The 9675-nt window shown below is 37.5% G+C and overlaps 2 long non-coding RNA genes across 3 annotated transcripts; both read left to right on the top strand.

Annotated features, from left to right (window-relative positions):
• The first annotated feature begins 2657 nt into the window (after positions 1–2657).
• LOC121517922 lies at positions 2658–4234 on the top strand. Its single transcript, XR_005992598.1, has 3 exons — positions 2658–2796; positions 3632–3713; positions 4115–4234. It is a non-coding gene; the product is annotated as an uncharacterized LOC121517922 (long non-coding RNA).
• A 335-nt stretch (positions 4235–4569) lies between these two features.
• Positions 4570–8888, top strand: LOC121517921. 2 transcript variants are annotated; one of them, XR_005992596.1, is made up of 4 exons: positions 4570–4668; positions 4849–5010; positions 5951–6038; positions 7911–8888. It is a non-coding gene; the product is annotated as an uncharacterized LOC121517921 (long non-coding RNA). The 2 variants fall into 2 exon arrangements; XR_005992597.1 differs by lacking the exon at positions 7911–8888 and adding an exon at positions 6578–7010.
• Positions 8889–9675: the final 787 nt, after the last annotated feature.

Genomic DNA, 9675 nt, shown 5'->3' with positions numbered 1-9675 from the left:
TCTCTGGTTCTTCCTCTCTGGTTCTACCTCTCTGGTTCTACCTCTATCCAGACAGGCAGACAGAGGACAGATGGTCTAAGGTAGTCTGAGATAAAACTCCGACAGTGTCAGAGATTTAGATGAACCATCAGGTCCTTCTCATGTCAGACTGGTTTCCTTTATCGTCGTTGCTCGCTTCTCAGTTTAACCCAGAGGTAAACTGAAGGAGAGGAGGAGAGAGGAAGAGGAAGTACAGACTGGTTAGGGGTTTTTCTTACAGCATCAGTCTGACAGCTGATTGACCTCACAGCCTGCTGTAAAACCAGCAGAGCCTCTTTTAAAATCATTACAACCCATTTTTGGCATTTTTCACCCAGTTAAGCTACCTTTTTTCATTAAAATAACACCTTTTTACCACTTTTTTTTTTTACCCATTTTGACCATTTATTTGCAACTTTTAATCCTTTTTTCCATTTTTATTCACTTTTCCCCCTTTTTTTACCACTTTTAATCATTTTTGCTGCTTTTTAAGCCAATTTTTGTTGTCTTAATCCTGTCTTTGGCCCCGTTATTTACCATTTTTTGCCTCTTTAACCTGCTTTGTGCTATTTTCAGATTTCCCCCCTTCCTTTTTAAATTTTTTCCACTTCTCGCCCATTAAGGCCAGCCTTTTTCCATTGAAGCCACTTTTTCCCCCATTTCACCACTCTTGCTGCTTTCTGCCCATTAAAGTCATTTTTCTGTTTTTTGACCACTTTTGCCACCTGTAACTCATTTTTTTGTTATCCATTTATGTCAATTTTTCTCCCATGTTTTTACACTTTTTTTTTTGCAAATTAATGCCTATTTTGCCACTTTAACACATTTTCTCCACTTTTCACCTCTTAGACTGTGGCTCTTGCTGTTTTATTCTTCAACAGTTTGTCTCTCTGGTTGGGTAACGCTGCTTTAGAGGATTCTGAACATTTACTCCTAAATATCTGAATAAACCAGTAGATTATTTACCAGCAGCTTTCTTTCTACAGACCTGATCATTAGATTTACTGTGGTGGATAAATCAGTCATTTAATCTTGGTTAATAGAGTCAGATCTGGTACCAGGTGATAACTGAGGCTGATAGAAAGATCCTTAGTGAGGCCACAGTCCTGTTTGAATCCTCCTCTATAAATCTGCTAAATATCTCTAAATCTGTGTTCAGGATCTGAACACAGACATGTTCCTGTATTTTCTAAAGTGTGATCATTAACCATTAACTCTCAGTGTGACACAGATCTAACTTTCAGCTCTCTGACTTTAGGGACAGAAATGTTTGGGACCTCCTGAGTCTCTGTTCTGCCCCCTAAGGAGGACCAACCAGTGACTAAATCCAGGGTTCAGTCCTTTTCCAGCAGCACTGTGGATGTTTAATGCTCAGTAGAGACTGTAAATATATTGATTATTTCTGTGGTTTTAGCTTAAACTCATTGTGTTTGTCTGAACTTGTGACTTAGAAACAGATCAGGACACATTTGATGATCATTAATGCAGAAAAGCAGAAAACTTCAAAGGTTCAGACTTTTTCTTTCCTGCAAACTTAGAAATGACTAGAATGGAGCGCTACAGCCTCTACTACACCACTGTCCTAGCAGGATTTCAGATGTGGGTCCCAGGGTCTTCTCCCCCTCCCAGATCATTCTGACTGATGTGTTAGAGCCATGAAGGAGGAGAAATCCTCTAACCCTCCATGAGTCACAGCAGCAGCACAGACTGATGCTTCACCTACCAAGACCCAGCTGCTTTATCTCTAGTCTACTTTATTCCATCATCCTTTTCCTTTCTAGATGAGAGTCTCTGAAAGCTGCCCCTTCAAAATAAAACTGAATAACATTAAAAAGATCTGACTAATGATCAGTAGAACCAGTGAACCCCAGCAGAGGATCTGGAGACTGACAGAGACAGTGACTGATGTTTACTTCATCTATGTGCTGAAGGTGTTAAAGTCAGGACCATGCTCCATTCTTTCACCACATCCTGAGTATATGAGGTCAGTCTATGCTGTGTAGAGTTTTCTGTTGCTGTGATTTGAACACTCCTGTTCTTTCTCATAAACGTCTGCAGAGCAGTGAAACTAAAATAAATGTGGTGCTGACTGAGTGAGATAAACCCTGACTCTCCCCATGTTCTTGTTTTCTTCTCCCACTGTAAACTCTAAACGTCACTGAAGAGCAGAGTAAATGTAACAGCTGTATTTCAACCCAGTCTCACAAAAATACGTGAAATACTCACGAAGTTTAATCTATTGAGTCGTGTCCATGGACACGAATTTCTGCTTTTTCTCGTGTTGAACTAAATCCCATTCATTTGAATAGGCAGCATCTTTCGTGCTGACATCACGTTTTCTTCAAGAGCAGGAAAGAAGCTATATTGGGTTTTTAATCCACTCATAAAGCGTAATAACTTGGTATGTATTAACGATAATTCATCGGGTTGCTTTTGTTTTTAATTTTGCTTTCATTACGTCGTCATACGATCATACATTGTTACGATTTCAGAATTTATAATCGTTTTTTTACATGTCGATGTGTTGTTCGTACTGTAAGATTTCATTGAAACTCTCTCCGCTTTTTTCCTGTCACCTTGTGTTCTTTTTAGACTTATTTTCCAGGAAAATGACATTGTAACATTGTAAAATGGCCTGTATTTGCAATTTTTAGCTTCCCTTTAAACTGTTATTACGGTAATTATTACCTCCCATAATTCTCAGCGAGTGTTACGATGAGAACGGAGCACAGAGTCTGCTTCTCCGTCAGCTTCCTGTCTCTGCAGGGCGTCATGCATGTAAGTATCATGGTCGTTATGATTCTGCATGTTATTTTAAATGTTTACATGAACGCCTTTCTGTGCTTCACTAGCGTGGTTTAAGTACCAGGGCAGCAGAAAAAGTCAGGCTAATGAGATCACTATTATCATCCGAAAGAGTAATAAGAGTATCTGCATGGCCGTTTTTCTATCAATTCAAGCTAAGAAACTCTGTTGATACAGACTGAGTGTAAAGTGGAGTATTACTAATGACCATGAATACTGTCCATTAGTTTTTCACTAATTAAACGTTTAAATGTCCACTGGTCGGACCCCCATGTGTGCCCGGACACTTTATTGTGACGGACGCTGCATTTCATTTAAAGGTCCTCAAATATACGTAAAACCACCGCTGCAAAATCTGCATCAAGGAATTCTATAACATCATCAGTTCCTCCAGTCTGGGAATTCTTGATATCCTTAATTTTAAAATTGAGCATGAAGATGGCTGAAGAGGAAAACCTTGGAACATTTAGGCTAGAGGCAAACATCTATGTAAAAACTCTATGCAGGTGTTACAAGGTTATTGAGGACACATATGAATAGATTGATTGAATTTTTAAATTATGGTGAAAGGCTCATTTCAGCAACAGCCATATTTGTTATACAGGGATTGGTATCTTACATAAAAGCACACCTCTTTTAAAAATACTGGTAATGTTGATTAAGTTCTTCTTACTACAATCTTTAAGATTATATAAAATGACACTACACCAGTGGAGTTTCAGAGACCTAAGTGGTCATTCGTTACTTTTCCTTTATTTCTCATCAGTTTTGACAAGTCAGCCTCACAAGATTTTTCTCTTCAAAACAGAGAGCAGCTGAGGACGGAAAGGAACAAATCCTGGAGAAAACCCTTCACAGGACTCCAAGGGGGCTGGACTCATGTGGTGGAGGTAAGGTTTACTGTTAATATGCACAAACAATCAGCATATCAGATAAATACTTAATTTGGTTATTCAGAATTAGCTGAATTGGCCAAGTATGCCTACACAACAAGGAATGTGACTGGTTAATTTTGCTCTCAATGTACAGGAATTAAACATTGAAGATAAAAAATAAAAATAAACCGACAAAAGTATAAAAAAATAAGATTTAGATGTATACAAGCTATTGTTGGTATTATTTCTACAATAAACAAGTCTATGAGTATTGTTAGTGTGGCTGCATGATTCACAAAGGATGCAAGGATGCTGACTAGACATGATCAGAATATATAAACAGTTATATTAAAAAATATTTTTTGTAAATATTAGCCTGCTTCAAACCATTTCTTAGTTAAGTTTTTGTCTTGCAGAACCAGATGTGTTTGGATGGCTTTCAGGGCTCCCCTCAAGACCACCGGCCATCAAACTTTAACATCATAGCAGAGAGCCCTGCTCATATCTCTAGTTCAGTGGGTAATCACTGAGAACCAAAGGTAAGAGAAAAACACTGAATTGATTTTGAAAGTGTTTAATTTTTTTTATGAATTATAGCTTCAAAGTTAGCTATCTAAAATAAACATGTACATACTGTAAGATATTGTAACATAAATGTTTCAGTATTTGCTTTTTCTACTGCTGCACTGAAGCAAAACCATTGTAATGTTTGGTTGAAAACATAGGAACAACACTTTTTTGTTGTCAGCTAACTTATTATGCTTGCACATATAGCGTTAGTCTTAATCCTTTTATAGATGTTGTACATAATACCTGTCTCTGTTGTCTTGTAGACTGTTGCCCAAAAATGTTGGTATAGATATCAATCTTTCTTACAGAAAGCTTACCATGGGCCTTCCTCCAAGGAGTTATGTCTCAGTGTACCTGAGAGCCATGAGGTTCATAATGTAAATATATCAAAGATTTGAAGGTAATTGTTAGTACAGGTCACTTTACTGTTAAAACAGTCACTGCTGCTACCTTTAACCGGTTAATAATCCAGTCCTATGAACAATGAATACCTGTATGAAAATGTAAAGATGTTCATTTGTCTTGTGTAGATATGGTAGACTTCCTTGCTTATGACTTTTTTCTTCATTTTTATCTTTAGGGTTGTCCTGTACCTTCAGTGTTCAGATTTGTGAGTCTGAATAAAAAGCCTGCACCCCTGGTCTCCAACCATGTACGGGTGAGAAGTCTTAGACAACAAGTCTGTGTCTGTGAGGCGTCAGGTATCTGTGAAGGGGTGTGTACTGCAGTGAAAGTTGCTTTAGTAAGTCAATTTGAAGATCTCCCAGTGAAAATTTAATTTTTTCTTGTAGATGTAAAATGAACACCTGCACTGGATTACACACTGTTCTCAGTTGTTTTACTCTCTATATTATTAGAACAATTAAATAATTCATAGAGCACATGTGATTATGAAGCGGTATGTAAAGCTGTCAATATTTTTTAAAATAACTTACTAGCGTAAACTTGTATTTGAAACAGTAATGTCCTCCATGACTGCTGCTTGTTCATTTGGTTTACATATGGGTAGTTCATATGTCAGTTTATGGATCATGACTTCCATAAGAGAAGTTTGATGGATCTTCTCTCACAGTTGGATTATTGGACTTCATGCCCATAAATTAGTTTAAGCTGCAGCCTGAATTTGTTTTTATTACTCAGATTTGTACTGTTAAAGCACTGACTGAATCTATATAAAAATCTTTTCACAGCACCATTAAATATTCTCATCAAATAGTAATAGTATTAATGCATTTGTTTTCTCTGCATTATAAGGGCTGCATATGTAAAATAACCTGTGTTTATCTTTTTAGAATTTTGCTCTAAGAACAGAAGAGTTCCTTATTTGTTCACTGGCTGTTGCTTATCAAAACACTTCCATCAAATGTTTTGCTATATTGCATCTATTGTATCTAGATTGCTTCTAACCAGAAATCAGGACAGGACACCCCACAAATTTTTGTGCCAATCCAAGCATACAGAATAATCGTACTGATTTTTGGCCACATCTCATTTACTCTGCTTGGCCTTCATTGTTCTGTGTTTTGCTGCATAATGGAAAGAAATTGGAAAGGATTATAAGAAATGGTAAATGCTAACATTTTTGCTGCTTGTTTTTGTCTGATATTGGCTAGCTACACTTTACAATGATCTAAATTTACTGTCTGAGTTTGTGAGGTTCTGAAACTTTATTTAAATTTCAGATCATCCAGCACCAGAGGTTCCTTGTGTTTGGCTCACATACAGTACGTCCAAGGAATGGAGACAGACTGAGGAAATCTCCAGACCAAGGTTTGCCCACTCCACTAAGGTGGTTTAATGTTTTATAAATGTTATATTTTTCATGTAAAAATGTCTTTGTTCCTAGTGCTGGTCGGTTTAAGCTTTCAAAATAACTGTTCTTTCACAAGAAGATCTCTCAGCAGAGAATCACCAATTAAGCCATTATACTGATTTATTTTAAAGTTGGTCTTGTGCTTTTATTCACAAATTACTTTTAGTGCAGAAGGCTGCCTTTCCTCTGTAATTGTTGTTGTACAGCATTGGATTCAGAGCTAGACATGAAGATGCAGAAAGAGTAAAGACTTTGGCCATACAAGCAACAGATCAGCATGTAATGATCTGAACTGAATGGATTAATGAGTTTAATATCACTATGAAGTCTTAAATGTTAACAAGATAAAGGAGTTAATTAGATTACTGTAAATGTAATTCTTATTCCTTTATGTACACTGTGAAATAAAATACCACCCTGTGAGCCTTGTGGATGAACAGGTACTTTATCATAGCTTTGACAGTGTCTTCATCTCTTCTCCTTGCATGCTGTCTAGATCAGGTCCATGAGCAGCCTCCTAACAAGTTAGCAACTGTAAGAAGATAAGAAGAATATCTGTGAAGTATTTAAAGTCATGACAGGAGTTTGACACTGACTATAATACACACTAACCTATGCATGTACTTGGATGTCTGTTTTCTGACTTTTGCTTCAGATCAACAGTCAAGCCTGTTTCAGACTGGGAGCGTGACGCGCGTGTCTTGACCGCGACACGCGTGGATTTTCAGTTTGATTGCATGTTAACAAGTCAGGGCTTTCAGACTGCCAGCATGAGCGCCGTGGTTCGCGCGGGTGATACGCGCAGCTCAGGCGCGGAGAGTTCAGAGATTCGAAGTCTCGCCTATTTTTTCCACGCACTGCATGCGGCTGGTGACCATATTAGACAGGAAAATGATAAATAGAGAGCAATATTTACATCGTTGTGGCAAATATGCACATAGAATATGTTTACAATGTGTTTCTTGATAACCCTGAGGAAGGCCACAAGCTTAAATGTGCCTGTTTTATAAAGTTGTTCTCTAAAGAGCAACTATTAGTGAAACTTTCTGTCTCCACACTGTTAGAATATATCACAGGAAAGATAAACATCGTATGAATGCTTTTCTGTTTTTTTTTTTTTTTTCAAAGTAAAAGCCCAGTTTAGTATTTCTTCAGAGAAACTCCGTTCACTTGTACAGAATGCTTTTTTTTTTAATAGTTCCCAACAAACTTCCTCAATACGCTAAATCAATAAGCATGTAGCGGGGTTTATTCAGGTAAAACTCGTGAGGAAGGACAGGGCTTTGGGAGCAGGAAAATGCGGCTGACACGCAGCAAACTCGCGCCCTGTGTGCTGCACCGGCAGGAGCCGGAGCTGACGCGTGGCACACGCAAGCAGCAAAACACGCTCCCAGTCTGAAACGGGCGTTAGACTGTCAGAGCTGATACTGTTTATGAAAGAGCACCATGCAGATGCAACCTCACCTCAGGGTCTTCCTTAAGAAATAAGATGATTTATTATGATGTAATCCCTCTCAGCCGGTGCACTCCTGCCTTGATGAGACTGTAAGAACGGTCTTACATCATAGTGATGCTGTAGTGACAATAGTTAACTATCGCTGCACTGATCACTAAATGAAGCCCAGTGGAAGTTCAAGCAGGGGACTGTTTCACATTTATTTATGAAGTTACTGCTTATTCATGTCTCTACCTCTTTTTACCTTTCCCTTCCTGCTATGGTGATCAGCTGATTATGGGCATTGACTTTAAGTAAACATGTCAGATTTTACCACAACTTCATTTGCCTAATGGTGCTGATTTTGTATTTTAAATTCTCTTCTCTTCTGCAGATATTTGAAGTCAAAGCTGTAACTCTCCTACACCCCAGCCATTTCAATTCCATTTCATCAACATCAGGTTCAGCTCATCACAAGTCCTCTGCTCATCTCATCCTGTATCCCTCACCACCACCACCTATGTCCAGACTCCATAAGGGGGGTGCCCTGCCCTGCTGTTGACTTCACTATCCCTTTGATTCCATGAAGACATCACAATTGAGTTTTATCTCTACAGACATTGCACATTTGTCTACCATCTTTTTTTTTGTACATAAACGATTGTTCGATCAGTCTCGTCAGTCATGAAAAGTGTGATGGACCACTTCCCTTCGTAGCAAGCACTCTACTGCTGATGGCACAAGACAGCTGGATAGAATAGCTGCTCTCATCCAGCTCCTCGAACAGGTGGAAAAAGGGCTAGATACTGCTACATAAATGTTTACCACCCACCAGAGGTTGATCCCCTTCAAAGTGACATCACCTTGGACAGTCCCTGCCTGTCTCAGCCCCTAGGACTCACACTTATATGATGATGATGATGATGATCATCATCATCTGACTGACTGAACTTAACCATTTATTGGGTCAGATTTGCAATTTTGCTGTTAGAGTGATGGTAGTGTATTTTTTTACAAACTGTGCCTGGGACCCTTTATAAAAAGCTAAAACCTACAACAGTGACAAAATTATAAGATGACATACTAAGAGATATGAAAAATAACAAGGATGAAAGTCTATTTGTTCCCTGTTTTATAAATTTACAATACACCATTTCTGTACCTTAGTTCTTCTATAAATCATGCCTCTATGTCAAACTGATCCTTTATTCCAAGTTACAGGACCCATAGCTGTGAGACTTGTGTTGTGAAATATTAAAATGCATAATGCTCTTTATTTTTTGTCCTGCAGGACATATTCAGTCTGCCAGTAACATCTCAGGATTACTCCTTTTTTCTAATTTAAATGGTGTTGCTGATAGTTTCATTTACACACACAAAAAACGGTATTTTGACTGCTCTTTCTGTATAATAAAGTGTTTCTATAGATGTATTGTTGCTGTTATATTTTTTAATCTTAGAACTTATAATCCAACTAACCAAGGTGCCATTGGATCAATACTTAATACTTTATTGGAGGTTGTTTAACATTATATAGAAGTAAAAATTGAAGAGAACTATCCTAAAATTGTTTTATGGAACAGCTAACGACATCTAAGTTTATTTAAATTAGTTATAAATTACTTTAGATATAACAATTTACCCATTAATACTTCAAATAAATGTGATCAACTGAGGCATTTTTGGCAATTAAGACATGCTTGCCCATTTTTCAGTAGATTTCTACATGGATTACCCCTCTATTATTAGCGTATTATTAGAATCTCAACATATTTGCATCTTGTTTTATCAGAAATATGTTAAATTAATCAACAAAGCAATCCTTTCTTTACATGCTGCTTCTAAATAGCCTGTAACTACAACTTCGGCTGTAACAAATATTCTATAGATTAAGTAAATATGTGAAAAATTACGTTTGATATGATAAAACAAGAAGAGCTAGCAAACAAACAGCAATTTGAGAGTAACAGCCAAAATATGTGAAATAAGACTAAACCTTTAGTTTCAAAGGTTTTTAGTCAGTAATATGTTATTTCGGCAGTAGTAATGTTTACATAAAGTAAGCAGAAATACGTTTTTATGACCCTATTTATGGATGTGGTTTGCAAAAATGGCGGACCCCCCCGCCCAAACGGCCGTTTTTAGATAAAACGGCAAAA

The sequence above is a fragment of the Cheilinus undulatus genome, linkage group 11, assembly GCF_018320785.1.
Source record: "Cheilinus undulatus linkage group 11, ASM1832078v1, whole genome shotgun sequence".
Taxonomy (NCBI): Eukaryota; Metazoa; Chordata; class Actinopteri; order Labriformes; family Labridae; genus Cheilinus; species Cheilinus undulatus.
Note: the sequence above shows the minus strand (reverse complement) of the source record. Positions and strands in the feature narration are given on the sequence as shown.